Genomic DNA, 20,961 nt, shown 5'->3' on the forward strand with positions numbered 1-20,961 from the left:
CTAGTCTACTAGACAACAGCCGGTGTGGCTAGTACCTTGTGTCAATCATACAATTCAATAAGCAGGATTCAAACCTAGCCACTGAAGTTGATCATAAAATCCACAAACTGAGAAAGTTCACGGGAGAATAAAATCTGGGACAAACATGTTGTCCGGGGACCTCTGTCGAGTCCTCAGCCAATATCCGGTCTAGGTATACACTGGTAAACAGATTGTGTACAGTATAGTTATACACTGGTAAACAGATTGTGTACAGTATAGTTATACACTGGTAAACAGATTGTGTACAGTATAGTTATACACTTGTAACCGAGTGGTAAGGTGGGGTTGTATGGTTGCAACAACAGTCCAACACTCAACCAAAAGGCAGGAACTTGTCAGCGGGTGTGCGAACCTTTATTACACGTGCTTGTACAATGGCCACGGCTGCTCGTATCGTCCAGCAGTCAGCGCTGTCTCTTGTCTCCGTTCAGCGCAATACGTTCTTGTAGAACGGGCCCCCACAGACTTGCTACTGTAATGTGTTTGGGAAGAAAGGCCCCGACTAAACATCTACCCCTAACTATATACTAATCAACCACGTGACTACTCGTCACCTAATCTACCTGTACCTAACGCTATCGCTCTAATACTAACGCTACTACTGCCTACCGCGCTATTCCCGTACCTACTACATCTGCCACCCCCGACTCTAGTTCTCGATCCCCTCCTAAGTCACGGCGCCCTGTCAAGTCGTAAAATCGGACAGAAAGGTTTCCCCCACTGTCCGCTGTTACTGATCCCCGCCTACCTATAATTACCTGGCCTCGAATAAAGCTAATTCGTGACGCGTCTCCTGACACGTCCGGCCCTCTACACACTGGTAAACAGATTGTGTACAGTATAGTTATACACTGGTAAACAGACAGATGTACAGTATAGTTATACACAAACAGACAGGTGTTTAGTATACTTATACACTGGTAAACAGATTGTGTACAGTATAGCTATACACTGGTAAACAGACAGGTGTGCAGCATAGTTATACACTGGTAGACAGGTGCAGTATAGTTATATACTGGTAAACAGACACTTGTTTAGTATACATGTACTTATACACTGGTAAACAGATTGTGTACAGTATACTTATACACTGGTAAACAGACAGGTGTGCAGCATAGTTATACACTGGTAGACAGGTGTGCAGTATAGTTATACACTGATAAACAGATTGTGTACAGTATAGTTATACACTGATAAACAGACAGGTGTTTAGTATACTTATACACTGGTAAACAGACAGGTGTGCAGCATAGTTATATACTGGTAAACATATTGTGTACAGTATAGTTATACACTATCTATATCTATCTATTCCTCTTTGTGCATCAGGTTGCACATAAGGCCTCAACCAGAGTCCGCCACCGATGTCGATCGGCTGAAACCCGCTCTAGGTGACCCCATGTCCAGCCCTTTCCTTTCATCTCCCTTTCCACTGTTCTTCTCCAAGTTTCCTTTGGGCGGCCTCGTTTTCTTCGGCCGTCTGGAGTCCATCGTAGGGCGACTCTGGAAAGGTCTGCTGTCTGCTGGCGGAGCACATGTCCAATCCATCGCCAACGCCTTCGTTGAACCTGCGTGGTGATGGACTCGGTTTCACTTCTTCGGTGGAGTTCTTCGTTGGTGATGGTGTTTGGCCAAAAGATGTTAAGTATGCGCCTGAGGCATCTGTTTTGGAGACGTCAAGCTTGTTACTGATGGTTTTGGTCATCTTCCAGGATTCTGATCCGTAAAGGAGGGTGCTGATCACATTTGACTTGAAGATTCTCAGCTTGATCTTCTGGCTGATGTTTTTTGCCTTCCATGTGCTCCTGAGTGAGGCAAAGGCCTGGCTGGCTTTCGCCAGTCGGGCTCGAATCTCCACCTCCGCATCCCAGTGTTTGACATTTTGGACCAAGATAGGTGAAACTGTCAACTTCCTCAATCTCTTCTCCATTTAGTTTGATGCTGTCTTGGACTCTGGCGTTCACTCTCATACTGTTAGTCTTTTTTGTGCTGACCTTCAAGCCAAGGTTTCCAGCTGTTTCTGAGAAGGCCTTTGTTTTTTCCTGCATGTCTTGGTGGCGGTGTGACAGCAGGGCAATGTCATCAGCAAAGTCCAAGTCTTCCAGCGCTGTTGTTGCTGTCATAGTCATGGTCATCTGACCCTCTCCTCTCGCTGTCGGTGGAAGTCTTCATGATCCAGTCCATGGCCAGGATGAAGAGGAACGGCGACAGAATGCAGCCCTGCTTCACCCCGGACTGACGTTGAAGGGGTCTGTGAGCTCTGTGTCACAGACAACCTGGGATTTGAAATCGCTGTACAGCATTGCAATGACCTGAACAAGTTTTGCAGGGACTCCGTAATGCCTCAGGATCTTCCATAAGGACTCGCGGTGGATGCTGTCAAAAGCCTTCTCCAGGTCTATGAAATTGATGTACAGCGGTGTGTTCCATTCGTTGCTCTGCTCCAGAATCTGTCGCAGAATGAAGATGTGTTCGGAGCAGGATCGCCCAGGGCGAAAATCCTGCTGTGGTCGGAGGTCTTTCTCAAGAGTTGCCGTCAGTCTTGACAAAACAATCTTGCTGAGACCTTGCTGGTGAGGGAAAGAAGTGTTATGCCTCCAATTATTGCAGTCTCCAAGATCTCCTTTCTTGGGTAATTTGAAGATGAGCCCTGTCTTCCACGCAACAGGGACCTGCCCTGATTCCCAAATTTGCCTGAAGATTTCAGTCAGCTTGGAGCTGTCACATTTATATCTGCTTTCAACATCTCTGCTGTTATTCATCTGCCCCTGGTGCTTTGCCGCTCTTCATTGTCTTGACTGCTGCTGTCACTTCTTCCAGGCTTGGTGGGTCTGTGGCAGATGTCAAGGTCTATAGCTGCTGGCTGGATGTCTGCAAGCTGAGGGGATCTGGTCTGTTCAGAACTGACTCAAAATGCTCCCTCCAGCGCTGTAGTTTTCCTGCTCTCCTTCGACGACATTACCGTTCACGTCTTTCACTGGCACATCACTGTTCTTAAACCCGTTGTTTAGCTGTTTGTTTATCTTGTACAGTGTCTTCAGGTCATTTTTACTTGCTGCATTTTCTGCTTCATCTGCCAGTTTCTCTATGTGATATCTTTTGTCAGTTCTTTGTCATCCTCTTTACCTCTTTGTTCAGTTTTGCATATCTTTGTCTGTGTTGTTCCTTCAGGCGTTCAGATCTGGTGCTGTTGATTCTTTGTTTGGCTGACTTTCTCTCTTCTATCTTCTTCCATGTCTCTTCTCTGATCCACTGTTCTTTCTTTTTCCGTTGGAAGCCCAGTATTTTTTCTCCTGATTCCTGTAAGACTCGATTGAAGTCGTCTAAGGTCATCTCTTGTTGGTCTCCTAGTGCCTGTAACCTGTTCTTTACTTCCATAGCAAAGGCCCTTTCGGTGGCTGGATTTTTTAGTTTGCCGGAGTCCACTCTCTGCTGACGTGGCTGTTGTCCTCGTGATCGACGCAGCTTCAGAGAAACTGTGGCTATCACAAGAGTGTGGTCACTGGCAATGTCTGCTCCTCTGTAGGCTCTAACATCTTGAAGTGAGCTCCTCCATTTTCGGTTGATGATGACATGGTCTATCTGTTCTTTGTGATCCCATCTGGTGATGTCATGTTGCCCTTGTGGATGTCTTTGTGTGGGAAGAGTGTGCCTCCAATCAGTAGGTTGTTTTCTTCACAAAAGTCTGCAGTCTCTCTCCGTTGTCATTGATGGTTCCGATTCCATGTTTGCCCATGACATGCTCCTGCAGGTGTTGTCACTTCCCACCTTGGCATTGAGATCGCCGATGATGAGCAACATGTCATGGGCTGGAACGCTTCTGAGGCTGCCTGGAGCTGATCGTAAAAAGCATCCTTGTCTTCTGCCTCAGAGTCATTTGTTGGTGCATAGCAGGCTAGCACTGTCAGCTTGGTGTACTTGGAATGGAATCTTGCTCTCAAAAGCCTGGGTCCATAAGGCTTCCATTCACAGCAGTGCCTTTTCCGTTTTCTTGTTGAGGAGTAGAGCTACTCCTTCAGAGTGCTGAGCGTCTGATCTTCCTGAGAACAAGATGGTATGTCCTGACGCTAGTCTCCTCTTTCCCGTGCCGGTCCATCTGACCTCACTGACTCCCAGGATGTCCAAGTTGTAGTTGTCAAACTCCTTGACTAATTGGAGCATCCTGCCAGTCTGGTACAAGGTCTGGACGTTCCAGCACCCCACCCTCAACTTCTGCCTCGGCTTCAGTAAATCCGCTGTCGGGGCGCCAGCTCCCTTTCGGGTTTGGCTGTCGTCCGTCATTAGTCCAGTCTCCTGGTGTGCTTCATTACCTTCGCCATCTGTGACGAGTTCTCTGGTTTTAGTTTCTGTAACAGGATTTTTTTTACATGGTGGGGTTGTTAGCCCTACCACAACCTATTTTACCTCTAGGTGAGGTGTCCACCTTAGTCGCCTCTTACGACATGCCTGGCTGGATGGCAGGGACCCTATTCTTGCAATGCTTGCTAGGCAAGCATACCCCGGGGTCCCACAGGGGATAGTTATACACTGGTAAACAGATTGTGTACAGTATAGTTATACACTGGTAAACAGATTGTGTACAGTATAGTTATACACTGGTAAACAGATTGTGTACAGTATAGTTATACACTGGTAAACAGACAGGTGTGCAGCATAGTTATACACTGGTAAACAGATTGTGTACAGTATAGTTATACACTGGTAAACAGATTGTATACAGTATAGTTATACACTGGTAAACAGACAGGTGTGCAGCATAGTTATACACTGGTAAACAGATTGTGTACAGTATAGTTATACACTGGTAAACAGACAGGTGTGCAGCATAGTTATACACTGGTAAACAGATTGTGTACAGTATAGTTATACACTGGTAAACAGATTGTGTACAGTATAGTTATACACTGGTAAACAGATTGTATACAGTATAGTTATACACTGGTAAACAGACAGGTGTGCAGCATAGTTATACACTGGTAAACAGATTGTGTACAGTATAGTTATACACTGGTAAACAGATTGTGTACAGTATAGTTATACACTGGTAAACAGACAGGTGTGCAGCATAGTTATACACTGGTAAACAGATTGTGTACAGCATAGTTATACACTGGTAAACAGATTGTGTACAGTATAGTTATACACTGGTAAACAGATTGTGTACAGTATAATTATACACTGGTAAACAGACAAACAAGTCCGCGGTAGGAAGAGATCGAGTCACACGCACGTCACGCCCTGTCCTCGTGCTTGTGACATGGAGGTAAAGAATGCGGACGCGTGACGAATTACACCAAATAAAAGTAAGCAAACCAGTCAGAAGAAAGAAAGAGACAGCAGACAGACACGAAATAAGAATAGAATGCTTTCTGCCGAATCGCGCGTTGTTTGAAAGATCAGAAAGGTGTTATAAAACCTCTCTATTGTCACTCGTCTTTAATTAGCTAATAATCATCAGACGTCACCACCGGCAGTTACAGACTGTCTCATTTGTGTGGTGGTCCACTGGTGTCAGCTCTTTGAAAGCTATCCGTAACACCTGACAACCCCCACCACTTTCCCCACCCTTTCAGTCCACCCACCCCGAGTACTAAAGTTTGGTGAGCGACTGACAGACGCAGTGAGTAGCTCACCTCGTGACCTGTAGAATGTAGATCATCAACCTGTGGACGTCACCACGTACACCTGACACCCAGAGAGAGAGAGGTAGGCTCAAGATTCAGGTCTTGGTATTTCAGGCTAAGGTCGAAAGAGGAATGGGTGATAGGTTTGGGATAGGTGAGGCGGAATGGGGGTGGGAGAAGGGTAGATGCGCCACCCGCCATTTCCTGTGTCTAGTATCTGGGTTTAGTTCAAGGTAAGATTTCGATGGCGGTTTTCTCCGGATCATGATACGATTGTAGCTTCTGTAAGGTAGGGTTGAGGGGTTACCTGTCCACCCCACCCCATCATACACAGTAATGGATACAATATTCCTCCTTTCCTGCCATCCTCCACCCCAAACCTAGTCTTTGTCGGGTAGACTGTACGTGCCAGAAGTCATTCGTTGTATAAACTCGGTCATGCGTTCGACCCCTCAACTCCGTGTTCATGACTGAGTTAGAGCATGCGTGGAAGCTAAATACATTCAGCGAACTTGTTTATTATATACAGTGTCTATTCACATATCCACAGTGTCACCCTGTACAAACCATCCATACGAAACATTTTTGAGTGGAGTGGGGGATGGGAGCCTAGAACATTTTATTGCAGCTCTGTTGTGGGCTAGGAAATAGAAGATTAAGGGTCCTTTCTGCTTGGGTTTAATTTTATTATTATTTATTTGACATGTGTGTGTCACCAGCAAGCCATGGTAACGAGGCACGTGGCTCTACCAGCTGGGGAGTAAACACTGTGTTTTGTGGTTGTTTTATTTTCTAGTGGGGCGGGATTCCCACATGTCTGAGTGTTAGCAAACATTATAGACGGCGACACGTCGTTGCTGTCCACTCGGTGCAACTGTCTCGTCAACTGACGATATGGCGAGACTCGACGTTGAGCGAGGTATGCGAAGAGAATGTACTGAACCTTACAAGAAAAAATACTACAAAGTTAAATTTAACAGTTGAGAAACAAATGAAACTTTTAGGTTCAAATTATTATAGCTTGCATGTGATGTGGATAGTGGACTATTTTCGTTTGATATCCCTGCGTTTGATCGTCTGCTAAAGAGTAAATACACGTCGAATTTAAATAAAAATAACATGAAAAAGCTAAACGCATACAGCTCACGCTTTATTGTTGGTTTTGATAAAAAAAACAAACAAAAAAAAAAACGAAAATGTCTGCTAATCCATTCAGCAACACTAGAAGATCCATAGTTTCTACGCATGCGCACACCTCGCTTCAACGTCGATCGGATCCATCACCTCGCGTGACGTCACAGATATAGGAGACGACAGTGGTTGACCCCAACCCACGACTCTCCGTAACCTGTGACATCAGCAACATACGTCATAATCATTTGGCCAATCGCAGGCACCTGTTCCAGAGGTCATGACCCTCGGGTAGGTCCGACCCTAGTCGCGCGATGTTCTGCATATTGACCTTGTGAGAGATATCACCCAACACTTCACCCTACCTTGTTTGCACCTGTGTCTTTTCTTTGTTTTTCTTATCTGTGTTCCCATGTCCACCCACCCACCCCGGAACCCCGTCACTGAAGGAGGTGCGAGGGCAAGTAAGGAAAGGTGCACACGACAGACGACAAACAACGAGTGAAGTGACAGGCGCCATCTCGCGTCACGTGTAATGATGAGCTGATTGTTTACACCTCGGCCAGCTCACGTGACGTCATGATGCCCTGCTAGGCCACGTTCTCGGGTGTCGTGCGTGTGAGGATGGGCGACAGAGAAGTTTGGGACAGGCAGCTCAGCAATTAGCAAGGACTGGCACAATTAATTGCTTAATGAATTGTTTGCTGATAAACCAGACATTTCGAAGCGCGTTCGCTTGACAGCGAGAGTCGAATGACCAGTTCTTTTATTCGTTCCATTATAGCGAGGGAGACTCCTCCCTACCCCGGGTAGGCACTCGTTTGGGTCTATTTTGTAGATAGGAACTGTCCTTCAGACTACCTTTCAAGAACCAGAAAATGTCCGACTCTCTCACGTCATAAAAAAAACCTCGGTTAAAGCAGGTTTAGTTAACAAAAACCAAATATTGTGACCATCACGCAGAGATCAGCTTAAATGTTATGAACGAACTGTGCTCTCAGCCATAGATGACCCTGAAATTGTTTCTCTTCCCTCTCTACCATCGCCATTCGTGAGTGCTTTTGTTTTTCTCGGCTCGGTTTAGAAAAAAATCGTGTTTGTTCAGGATGTCTCTCAACTACCCCATGCTCACATTTTGGGGTGTGTGTGTGTAGGTGGGGGGATAGGTAGCCGGGAGTTGTGACAAATTCATTGACAAAGTTTTCGCTCGACAACACAAATCACGCCTCCTAGCAAAGTGAGAATTTTTGTTTCAGTCGCAGGACCGGATGCTTAGCAACAAGCATTTTGTGTGTTTGCGTGTAAAAGTGTTTCTTTTCGATCCCCTGCTTTTATTTTATTGAATGTTCGACCACTCTGTACTTTAACTTCCGTGTCCTCCGCTCATCTCTCAATGTGACCCACCCGCACGTGCTTGACCTGTTTAGCCTCGTTTTTGAACAACCAATCGTTTCGCAGTATCCTCCGCTCCTCCCTCCCACTCTCAGGCCCCTGTCCCTTTAATCACTTGATTCCCTGACGTGGACCAAGTGTTGATGTCGCTGTGGCATGCCATCCCATCGTCACTTGGGTTCAATATCATTTCCGAGCATCCGCGAGCAGTGCACGCAAATATATTTTTCTTTCGTAGCTTCCGTGTTCTCCTCCTGGCGGGGATCGGTAAGGGAGGAGTGGAGGTTGTTGAGGGACTTAGGAAGATCCTGGTGGGGCTTTCACTGGGAGTTCATACATTGATATCACTATTATTATTTGTTACAAGTTGTGTATTAAAGGTTTTACTCGGATTCAGTTCATTAAAGGCCTGAGTTCTGAGAGTTGTGTTAATCCAAGTTCATTATCAAAGTGTTTTTTTTTTTTAAGTAGACTTTTTTTTAAAGGTCTAAAAATAATTGACAACATCGAAGTAAGAGTTCCTAAATTCCGTCAACTATATCATTCCTACATGAATCAGCCGGTCAAGAAAACAGAAATTATAAGTTATAAGTTCATTCAGGTCCAAAAAATGGAAAAAGAAGCAATATTCCTCTCCTTACCATGCAAGGCCTCACCGGAAGTTGTGAACGAGAAAGAGGCTGTGAAAGAAAATGTCGCGTCCTTTAGCTCCTTACCTCGGAACACCTGTCAGCCACAGGAGGGTAGGGTAAGCTCTAATTCACATGTCACCCGATCACCCTTTCATTCTTCATTCACCTTACATACTCAATGCTCGGTACCCGGTGCGTGGTGGCATCTGACCCGGACATGGTGTACCCGACACATGGAAACACTGTTACGTCTTACTAACTTCGGTGTACTTTTATTTACATTAAAAAAACAACTTTCAAAGTATTTCTAAAAGTGGTGGCTGGTCGTTTTGCACGATGCACGCTTTAGTTGGGTTCTAGGTCTATGTTAATCAATCAGACGAGAACCGTGTGAGGTATGGCCGCAGGCGGGTGTGTTGACCCGTAAATCCCATCGCGAGCTGCTGACGTCACCGCGATCACACAAAGCGCGTCAGGAGTGATACCGCCTCTGACCCCGTGAACCCCACCTGACAATACCTACATCACCATTACCAGCCACCCCTTTCTCTCCCCGTACCCTGAGGCTGATGCTACTACCTGATCACGTGCCAGACGGCTGATCCTCGGGGATGGTGACGAGGGCGGGAAGGGGTGGATGGGGCTAGACATCTTCTTGTCTACAGGTGTGAAGTGGGCTGTGTGGTGTGGTGGCTGGTTTGTGTTTAGACGACAGTCTAGTGACGCGCTGGTGTCAGACGACACTCGGGCAATTGTTACCTGAGGACAGTAATGGCGGTCGACAGTTAGGTGGTGACGTATTGAACCGCCGCGTAAAGAAACTCATTTTCGAGAAAGTGCGAGCTGATGTTCGTCGAGGGCAATTGCACGGAAATTCACTCTCAGTCCCTTCCGTCCTGTCTCCCTTTTGCTCTGAGTACGATGACCCCTTCCCCCATCTCTCTCTCTCACACACACTCGTGCCCGCGCGTGCACATACATACAAACCACGCCCTCGTGATGGGCAAAATGAGTTCTTTGATGTAAGCGGAATGTCAGCAAGGCCGGCACATTAAGACACTCGTAAATAAAGACTTTCTTAGCCTGATAATCGTAGGTCTAATTTCTGTTGTGCTTTGGTTGCCTATGTTGACTGTGTTGTGAACAGGCATGTAGGTGAGGTTATATATATATACAGGATATCTGTGAAAAAACTTGTAGGTGAGTTATAGACATACAGGATATCTGTGAACAAGCGTGTAGGTGAGCTTATGTATATATACAGGATATCTGTGAACAAACATGTAGGTGAGTTATAGACATACAGGATATCTGTGAACAAGCGTGTAGGTGAGCTTATGTATATATACAGGATATCTGTGAACAAACATGTAGGTGAGTTATAGACATACAGGATATCTGTGAACAAGCGTGTAGGTGAGTTATAGATATACAGGATATCTGTGAACAAACATGTAGGTGAGTTATAAATATACAGGATATCTGTGAACAAACATGTAGGTGAGTTATAGATATACAGGATATCTGTGAACAAACATGTAGGTGAGTTATAGATATACAGGATATCTGTGAACAAACATGTAGGTGAGTTATAGATATACAGGATATCTGTGAACAAACATGTAGGTGAGTTATAGATATACAGGATATCTGTGAACAAGCTTGTAGGTGAGTTATAGATATACAGGATATCTGTGAACAAGCGTGTAGGTGAGCTTAAGTAACCTCAAAGGTTTGTTTATTGGATAGAAAGGATGCTCCCGTTTTCACTTCAGATAACAAAAATGACGAAACTGAAGTATTCGGATGACAAATTTTTCCGACAGACCACGGCTGAGAGACCTACTACTACTACTAACAGAGAGACCTACTACTTGCCACTACTCTTGTCTCGAAGCCTCTGGAACTGTCGACAGACAACCCGAATCCCCATCTTGCGCCTGGGTTACAACCACAGCAAGCCCCCGAGGTCTGTGGGGTGAAAATAACAGCAACTGTGTAGATAACCACACCACTCCAGTCCCAAGACTTCACAGACACACCGCGACCATCCAATTCATTACATGCAATTATTTTAATTCTGTGCTCAGTATTTCACCTTCCTGGACGTTTGTCTTTCAGTTCAGAATATGCAATCACTGGATTTTCCAGTTTTTCCAGAAACCTCTCAATCGGCTCCCATTGTCGAGGGAATAACAAGATAAATTCACTAAATTTACTGCAGGGTCACCGGGTACTGAGGTCGACACCACAGACGTCATTCGTAATGGTACCCAGGGTCTGTCCAGTGCTAATCGCCATCGTTTGAATTGCAAATTCTCTCTTTACGAATCTCTCTCTCTCCTGCTCGTGTCGTAGTTGTCGTCTCACGATCATACGTCGGCGACTCATGGAGCGGGAGGGACCAGAGTGGGGGAGAGGTGAAGGCCGTGTCGCTAATGAAAGACAGCATGGCGCCCACCTCCCTCTCCACGCACGGACAATGGCTGTCACTCGGAGGATCAGGTTTCCTCCACGGCCGTCTCGGTCTTGCACGGGGCAGATAAGTTATGAGTAGACATGTGTGGAGCACTGGCTGACTGCATGGTCAGCTCCTCCAGCGCCATCTGGCGATGCTTAGCAAGGAGGTCAACGTACAGGTCACAGAACGGGATGTTGGTTGAGTTTTACGAAAATATGTTTTTGTAAACAAAATTAAGATATTCCTTTCTTCTCAATTGTTATCGCGGTAACAAAAGTAGATCAGATTAGAAATCTGACCGGCTGTTCCTGGGAGGCAGAAGAATGTTACCTTGGAAGACTATCAGTCGAGTGGGGAGGGAGGGGAAGAAAAGAGACAAAAAAAAAAAAAAAAGACAGAAAATCAAGGAAAAGATAAGAGGGGTCGGGTGGCTCTATTACTCACTCCGCTGACAGTGTTATACATTCATTTTCCCCAAATTTCATGGACAAAAACAAACAAAAAAAAAAGCAATGGGTGGCTGAGTTGACATCCTCGTCCTTGCTGGAGTTGCCAAGGTCAGCGGGAGAGAAAGAAAGACGAAGTCACGGACAATATGGAGAAACTTGAGTGTTTGTGCGTGTGAATGCCTAGCCCTACAGGCACCTCCACCACTCATGTACAAGGCGGACTGTCTAGCGAGGGGTGGGGACAACAAGTGCTCGTTGCCTGCTTTGTGTTGATTGCTCGGTACATATTTAGTTCCCTCTCTCTCTCATCAAAACATTCCTTTTAACATTGTTTTAGCACACTACTTTGAAGTCAACAATCAAATGTCAGAGCTTTTAGCAGACTGGACCTTGCTGAGGTCTTCTGGTCAATCCACGTTCACGCAATATGTCGCAGTAAGTCGTACAGTGGTCCGGCAACAGGTGAGTAACTGCCACGTGTGTAGCGGAAAAACTTGTTTCTATAAGCCTACATCGGAGGGCAGCAAGCAAGCTTTGTTCAAGACTAGATGACCGCCCTAGCAACCACTTTGAACCCCACCCTCCTCCACCTAAGTTTCCCCAACACTTGACAAAACTGCTTCTATATCGGTGCAGGTCGAGCACAGCTCCTCTTCTATTCTGGGCGGCATGGGGACGACCTTTGACACTGCATGACAAGAAGTTCTGTCGTTGCCGTTGTAGCTGCAGACAGACTCGGGGGAAACATGTCAAAAGAGAGACAGTGTGTGTGTGTGGGGGGGTGTGCTGGGTGGTGGGTAGCCATTTATACGATCTCAGTTCCTCAGCAAGATAACATCTAGAAGTGCGTGCAGAGCTTTACGCCGAACCTATCGAATAATCGGTCAAATAAAAAATACGAATAAACGTCCCATTATTTGAGCTCACGACATAGGGCTTTCAAAAAATATCGTCTCGGCAGCAGGACACATTACAGGGTTCATGACAGGTCGCCGAGGCCATGCGCGTTGTAGGATTTTTTCTTTCCTTCAGTGGCCGAGTTTTTTATGTGGGTAGAACAGACATCATGCGAAACGCTTGAAGAAAAGGTGGCTTTAGTCCGCCACTTGATAGGAGTTCAGAACAACTCCCATGTCTGCCCTCTCCTCCCCTACTACCAGCCCCATGCCCTCCTGCTCCCATCTATACTTTGACCTGCTACAGCAGTCTTGATAACGTCGCCAACCGTCAGACATTCACACGTGACCAAAGTCGAGCCAAAATTGTCTTATGCAATTCACTTCTGTTTTCATTCCTTTTGTGTCTGGATAGCTTGTTCTGTAAACTAGATGACAAGTGGTGGTGGTGGTGGTGGTGGTGTATTGTCGCGTGATGTAAGTTGGTGCATATCATGTCACCCTCACCGAGCATGTAACATAGTTTATGTCTCACACACTCAAAGCACATGTTCCGTGGGCTTATGTCTGGGCGGCATTCAATGTCCGCTTATCTGAGCAAAAACAAAATGTTGCCGTGAGCCTGTTGAGTCAGTGAGTGGGAGCCGCCGTCTGGATTCTTGAAGTAGGGAGGTGGTTCCACAGGGTGTAGCCTCTCCACATATTCCGCCTATTACTAATGAGGTCTGCAGTGTATACAGCTCCAGTCTTTGAAGTTTCATTGCAGTCCACTCGACCACCAAGTGCCTGCTTAATTAAGGCACCTCGCGAGTAAATGTGGTGGTAGAGGGTCTGAGCAAGTTTGGAAATGTTTTTATTTAACTCTCGTGTAACAACCTTCATCTCTATTTGTCCTTAGATGACCACAAATGATCGAATGTCACAACGTCCTGACAGATTCCTATGACGCAGTCACATCTACATGTGTCATGACTGGAAATAATTATGAGTCCAATTAATTAAACCTTATAAGTGTTTGACACAGACTAGGAAGTATTCCGCTGACCAGGACAGGAAGACCGTAGAAGGGATCAGAGGGCGGTTGGCTGGTTCGCTGAATACATGGAGTGAAAAACTCGCGTGGTAAAATTAATTACTTACAAGCAGAGGGAGGGTGTCCTGCAAATGTCACTTAAATGATATTTTCGCCTACCATTATTTGTCGGTTAAAAAACAGCAAGCCATTCTTTCGCCCCCGATTCGTGACTGCGCCCTACGCAGTTCGACCTTGTTGTGATGTAGGTTGGTTTTAGTAATTTAATATACATGTACAGTAGTGGTAATTTCATTCGCACCATCAAATACTGGTGGTGGTTGGGAAGTGGGGGGGGGGGGGGTGAAGGTAAATGGAAAGCAAACATGAGTAGTTTGAAAAAGAAAACCGAAAACAACCACGTCAACAGCAAAAATGATGTAATTACGAGTGTTCCGACTCGAGATCCGAAATCCTTGATTGGCTGTAGTGAGACGTGAACACGGTCTCTCCTCTGCAGGGGTTTGACGGAAGTGGCTCATTGGGGTAGAAAGTATTCACCAGATGTCCGGGTGGACGTGTGCTATATGAACATTATACCGCCCTCCTTAATGATCAACTTCTATTGTGTAGTTGTGGTCTGTAATTTATGTCTCAAATATCTTCTGTGTTAAACCTTTGACACATTCACATTTTGACACTTTTCTACCGACATTTGCAATCGTGCACCCATTACCCTCCCGCCGTGGTCTATGATCATGGATTTTTATCAACTTACAATAAAGATCGTCGCAAAGATTGCACCACTAAAACTTTCGACTGCCACACGCTGCTTACATAATGCCAACCCTTCCTAGAACGGAACGATCACATCCCACACCACCGGCAGACCAAATAAGGAATATATAAGTTCATGTCCCAACCGTTTAGTATTTTCATTGCACCATGACACCAACACTAATTAGTAAAGTCATTAATTTTCTGAAATACATTGCATCATTTTCTTTCCTAAATTGTAAACAGGTTGTTGATTAGGACAAATAGTTAAAATGCCTATCTCAGGCAGCAAAGCTAACGTTTCAACCGATAACCTTAACGTGCCAGTGACGTCATCAACGGTCGTAAAGTTTGAGTGGCGCAGGGCGGCTTGCGGTTGGCCGCGACATTTCCGGCGTGTGGCGTGGTCGCTTGACGGCGGGGACACACTGGCTGTGGGAGAGAAAACTTGCTTGACACGCGGCCACCGTGCACTACATGCTGTACAGGACCTCAGCTCCACATATATATGTTCACGCGCGCCGGGCCTGCCATGCACTGCGCCGCACCTCCCGCAGGTGAGGAGTTCGACCTTTGACCTTTGGTGAAACGACAGAGTGTGTCTGCTCATTACCGTGAACTTCTGTGTTGGAATTCTGTGACATAAAATAGAGAATCGTAAGTTGTAGACACTTTAAAAAAAATTATTCCTTATTTTATGATTTTAAACACTGTAGGTGTGGAAGAAGTAAAAACAGAAACTTCGTGAAGTTTGTTGTCGTTCTGGCAGCTTCTGTCTGAGAACAGTTCCTGTTTGTTTGTGTTTCTGCTGCATTCGGCGGTGTCGGTTTTCACCCTGTTCTGAAAAACTGAATGGCATTTGGTCGTTTTTACCGAGCTTTGTGATTCACTGTCATCTGTAATTATTTCCTTCTTGCCATTGCTCGTACGACGGAGACCTGCACTACCTGACTCACAGCTTCGTCATCTTGTCATCGGGTCGTTCAGTCTTTGTTTATATCTTCCAGTGTTATTTGCTAAACTTAATTCGATCGTGAAGTAGAAACAGATTTTCCAAGACCCATGCCTTAGAGTAAAAATTAAAAACTTTGGATCACCCAACAAGAAGTTGATATAATTCTAGAAATGTGAACACTAGGAAAGGAGAACATTCCCATACATTCCATCCCCACCCATTCTAAGGTTGACACACCAGCATGTGATTTGTAATAGTAAGTAGAGCCTGCAATTTCAGTTTGTACTTTTAATTTCATTAACTCTTCAAGGAGACGGTGAATGTTATCAGTGTAGGCAAATGTGTAATAGTTCAAAATTTATTTAGAACTAGTTTTAAATTTACTATCATGTAAGTAGTATAAGGTATAAAAATATTGCAGTGTACCTTATGACAGTAAGAACCACTTTCTATTTTACATTTTGTCATTTTCTTTTAAACCATTATTTTACTTAATTCGTATTCTTTACATTTTCGGGCTGTTCTTGGAATTGTCTTTTTTTTTAAAAACACAGATAGAACAAAAACTTCTTAACTTCTCTCATAGGCTAATATTCTCAGAATAAATTGCACCATGTTCACCTCTTGCTGTCAAGCACTTAAAAAAACAAAAGATATTTGCTGATTCAGTGGTGTTTTAAAATGTGAAGGGAATAAAATAATCATACCCCTAAACAGCATATTACTATGTTCAGAAAAGTATTATTTTGACTGTGCCCCTAAACTCCACCTTTGAATATCACTACAACTGTGAACTTGAAATGGGCTGTGGACAGAACTGTTTTCTAAAATAATGACAGTTGACAGACTGGCGCTGGCACTTAACACCCCAGCGTGTGAACTTTGTAATGGCCAGGTGCATTGTGACCTAGCTGCAGCACTCAAAATCTGTTTTGTAGCCCACTTGGGTTCTTTGTGTAGGCAAGTAGCCAATATTAGTGTGTGAACTGTAGAGAAGCCCTCCAGAAGCGCTTGTTTGCGTCCACTTCAGTTTTCGGTTTATGTAACTTGGCGTAGATTTTAGTCTGCTGCTCAAGTGTTTGGGATAGTTGCTGTGAGACATGGCTATGAATATCTCGAAGCAAGAATGTTGCTGGGCTTCATGTGGACAAGCCATACTTAGTATGTGGATGCATTTGTACAATATTGGTTCTGAACACATATGCACATGCAAATGTATAGACTTAAAACATGTATAAACTAATATATTTTAGCTTTGTGAATGATGTCACACAAGCAGTTTTTTTTTTTTTTCATTGATTTAGTTTTTGATTGCCCATGGATGCGCTTTTGAATTATTGTATGTTTCTAGATGATGAAGCACCCTTATAGAGGTTTTCATTTAAAATGAAATTGTGAAAGGTGACAGAATATAAAAGTACATAATGGGTGTGAAAAAAAATAAGTCTTGAAATGTTCATTTTCTAGAAATCCTTTGTGCCAAGAAAAATTTCTGCTAAGTAAAACTGCAACACATGAATTAGGACATGTTTAAATCTGAATACATGTAAGAAATATTCATGTAGTTAGTGCTGTTTAAAAGAACAAAGTATGTTTTGCTATACTTTCTAAAAAAAATAAGATAAACATGTTAGATTAAGGACAAATTAAACCATTAGATTTTTTTATAGTAATAATATCTTGGTCATGCAGAGTGAATGAAGAACATTGTTGATAATCTTTCAGATCTGAGTGCTTCACTTCAGAATAGAGCCAGGCCGAAAGAGACACAAGAAAATGGAAACCATCTCTTCTGTCTTCAGACATTCTTTCAGGAGACAATCCATCACATCTCCAAACACCGACATTGCAGCTACTGCAACTTCTACCATAGACACCAACAACAACAGCCCTATTATCATCAGGAAGAAGTCATGCACTTGCTGTGGCATTTGTGGCAAGCGACTGCTGAAACTTGCAAAGTATGTCGAGGCATATACCTCCAGTTTTTTTATTAGCTAAAATGAATGCTTCATATTTCTGCTTTTAGCTCTTCAGCTGTCATGTGGTGCATAATTATGACATGGCTGTTAAAAAGTCTTTGTTTCATGAAAACTTGTTTCACCAGATCATGCAGGCACTGTATTTTCTGGTCATAATTTAAAACGTGCTGTTGTCTGTAAATCTTGTGTCCAACATAGGGAGTACTTGTTAACAAATAGCTTATTGTAACATTTTTATTTTTATTGCACTTACACTTGCATTCACTTCCTTTTTCATGCACTTCATACTTTTTATAATTGTAATCCTCTTTTTTTTTCCTAGATGGAGCAACTATATCACCATACCATGCAAAAGTCGACATGTCTTCTGTAAGGAATGTTTTAATGAACGTCTGAAAACTCGTCAGAAGGTCCTGACCTCTTTGTCCTTTGACCTCATGTGGACCTTTCCCTGCCCAGGACATGACGAGTGTGGTCAGGAAATCTCTGTTGATTGGTCCAGAGGGAGTCGATTCTCAAGGAACCTAGTGGCACGAAACATGGTCGAGGAGGAGGATGTCGAGTTTATTTTGGAACCGGAGAACACAAGTGAAGAGAGCTTTGACCAGGACACTAGTGGCCAGCTTGATCTGGGTTAAGTGTCAGGACATTGCCATTGGAATGGAACTGCTGAAATGATCTTGATGATGAGAAAGTAAGAAAGCTGAAACCAGGATGTAAGCAACGTGTTTGAGCTTTTCCAAGTGTTGATGTCGCTACCAAGACTGAGAAGAAAGCTTCAGCAAAAGTGAAGATTCCTGGTGTCTTGCTGAAAATCAGTGATGGGATTGACCACAGGGTAGGACTTACAAATCTTCTGAACTCTCCCTGCTGATGGCCAGTTTGAAATCAAGTTCCATCAATTATTCAGGCTGTACAATTGGTGGAACAGCTTTGTCAGCTCATTTGTGGAGAAGCATTCAGAAAAGGTTGTGGACCTTTTGGTTTTGAATCTCAGGAAGATCAGAGATACTGAGACAATCTTATTGCTGAACCCATTTTCTTCCCTTTCTTTTGTGTTTTGTAGAACTGTGCCACGAGGAGAAGAAATGGTTTGTGATTCAGATGATCTGTCATAAAATGGTTATTGAATTTCCTTAATATTTATTTTTTTCGGGTATTTTCTTAAACTACTTGGCTGTGTCTTGTATGGAACATTGAATACAGCAGGTCTTATAAGAGGAAGAAGGGAGAAGAGGAAAACCGAGTAGTTAGAGCACAGGCATTCAAACCGAGAGCACGCTGGTTCAATACCCATTTAACGCAGAAAACTTCTCCCAGTCGATGCAGCTTAGGGGAATTGAGTACCTGACTCCTTAGATGGTTGGGTAAGGTAAAGCAGTGAGGGAGAGGAGATGGCACTGCCCTCTCATGAAGCTGGCGCCAAGAAAAGGTATAATACCTCACCCACCAACGACATGAAAAGTTTAGGGGATGACTTATGGGGAAGCCGTGTTTATTTAGCCAGCTTTTATAAAAGAGTTTTTTGTACTGCAAAGCTTGACCATTATTTCACAAGACTTCTGCAGCAGATCTGGTTTTTCACCAGCATAAATCCATTTTTATGAACTCCACAAAGCTTGTTGATATGCATATATTTATCTCGGTAGGCAGTCTTTGATTCATCTTTACATCAGTTATTTATGATTTAACTTCTTGTTAACAAATTGATTTTGCCTGGATCGTAATGAAGTTAAGAAATTTTATTCTGTTTAGCATTGATGGTTGCCGGATATTTGTGGTAGAAATGGATGTCCCGCTTTTAAAGGTTCTCTGCTCCTTGCATCAAAGTCCCTCTAGGGCAGTGGTTCTTAACCTTGTTTGAGGTACCGAACCCACAAGTTTCATACGCACATTCATCGAACCCTTCTTTAGTGTCATCACAAATTGCGGGTGTGTCTTGACCTCCGTGGCAGAGGCTCCACCGAACCCCTGAGACTGACTCACCGAACCCCTTAGTGTTCGATCGAACCCTGGTTAAGAACCACTGCTCATGTGTGAGAGGCAAGAAGAACACTAGGGAAAAATTCATTGAGAGTGAGATTAAGAAATTCTTTAGGAAAATCTATGAGCACTTCGTCAGAAAATGGGAAAAAAGTTTTAAACATGAGTGTTTAGCATATAAATTTTGATTTCCATCTTCAAATATTTTTCATCGAGAATGTAGCAAGTTACATTTTTATTATTTTCATAATAGTCCGATTGTGCTTAATTTGCTTGGTGCTGAGAATTTTAGGGTAAAACAAATCTTCAGAATCTGCTGACAAGCAATAAGCAACACAAAGGACTACATACTAAATTTAGTTTTATTAAAAATTTTGTAAAAGTTGTGCTGAAAAGATTTTAATAGCTGTTTCATCTCTTGCGAACACTAATGGTTCAAGCATCTAGTTTGTGCATTTATCATGAAGGGAATGGAAGTATAACTGAGGACTTGTGGGAGTGATAGTTGATGATCTGCCAGTTTTGCTTTTGAGACATCTCGGCTTCTGCTTCAATTGAGCCACATCTTTTTCACGATACATTTTCCCATTTTTAAAATACTTTAAAAAAAAATTCTTTTGACAGTTTCTGCAAACAAGTTTTACATTCCATGTTGACAAATATGAATCTGCTCCAATTTGTGCATGCACGAATTAATATCCCATCTATGTCCATGTGTTTCTTTTCAGTAGTAAAAGTGCTCATAAATTTCAGAGGTGGTTAGGCTCCAGAGATACTTTTATGAACAAAATGTGATTACTTCGCCAATTCACTATTTGGATACTTTTCTGCTTAAATTGCATAGTGTGCCCTCTACATTTGTTAAATCAAGGAACAGAAAGTTCTAATATTTTGCTGTCATTTGTCAGAGTAGGAAGCCTTGGTCCCAGATGTACTTGGCTTGCAAAATCATCGCAGATTTGTGGATGATAAACTGTTACATGGGTGAAATGAGTTGCCACTAACAGAATCATTGTCTTTGAAGTGTATGTTTGACTTTAGATGGCTGTCATTTTTTCTTAGGCAAATCTCTTGGAAGTATCAGTGCATATCAGAACAGACTTGCTAGGTGTCATATGCTGTGCCTGACCGTCCAGGTGTAATTAAGCAGCAGGTTTTTGGTATTATTGTTTGTACAGTATTTAATACAATCTGAATGTTGCATGGCCTTGGTCATCTTTTAACATTTTCAAAAATTATCTGTTCTTGTATTCTTGGGACATCTTCGTCTTGATGAAAAAGCATTGGAGCACTGAAAAGGGATTGCTTTATTCATTGATCTGATGTTATTAACTGGGAGGCTTGTCCTTGTGACATTTTTTGCCATGCTTTTCCAGTTAAATGGGATTTGGGAAAGAGAGACAACTGCATGACATTCATGTAATTGTGAGTATTAAAAATAAACCCTGATAAAGTGGTGACTGCGTGCATGCTGCACCTTGTGTTGTCATGCTCAGGAATTGTTTAAAAATCATGACAGCTGTTTTTGCCATTGGTTTGTTTATTGTTACAGCTATATTTTATACTGTATGGAAAGCAAATAAAATTGCATAAATTTTTATGCGTTTTGAGTGCATGTACTTTGT

General features: G+C 43.4%; 1 long non-coding RNA gene across 1 annotated transcript; it reads left to right on the forward strand.

Annotated features, from left to right (window-relative positions):
• Positions 1 to 14,862: 14,862 nt before the first annotated feature.
• On the forward strand, positions 14,863 to 20,934 carry LOC112559044. Its single transcript, XR_003098272.1, has 3 exons — positions 14,863 to 15,073; positions 17,097 to 17,332; positions 17,676 to 20,934. It is a non-coding gene; the product is annotated as an uncharacterized LOC112559044 (long non-coding RNA).
• Positions 20,935 to 20,961: the final 27 nt, after the last annotated feature.

This window comes from Pomacea canaliculata, linkage group LG3 (genome assembly GCF_003073045.1).
Source record: "Pomacea canaliculata isolate SZHN2017 linkage group LG3, ASM307304v1, whole genome shotgun sequence".
Taxonomy (NCBI): domain Eukaryota; kingdom Metazoa; phylum Mollusca; class Gastropoda; order Architaenioglossa; family Ampullariidae; genus Pomacea; species Pomacea canaliculata.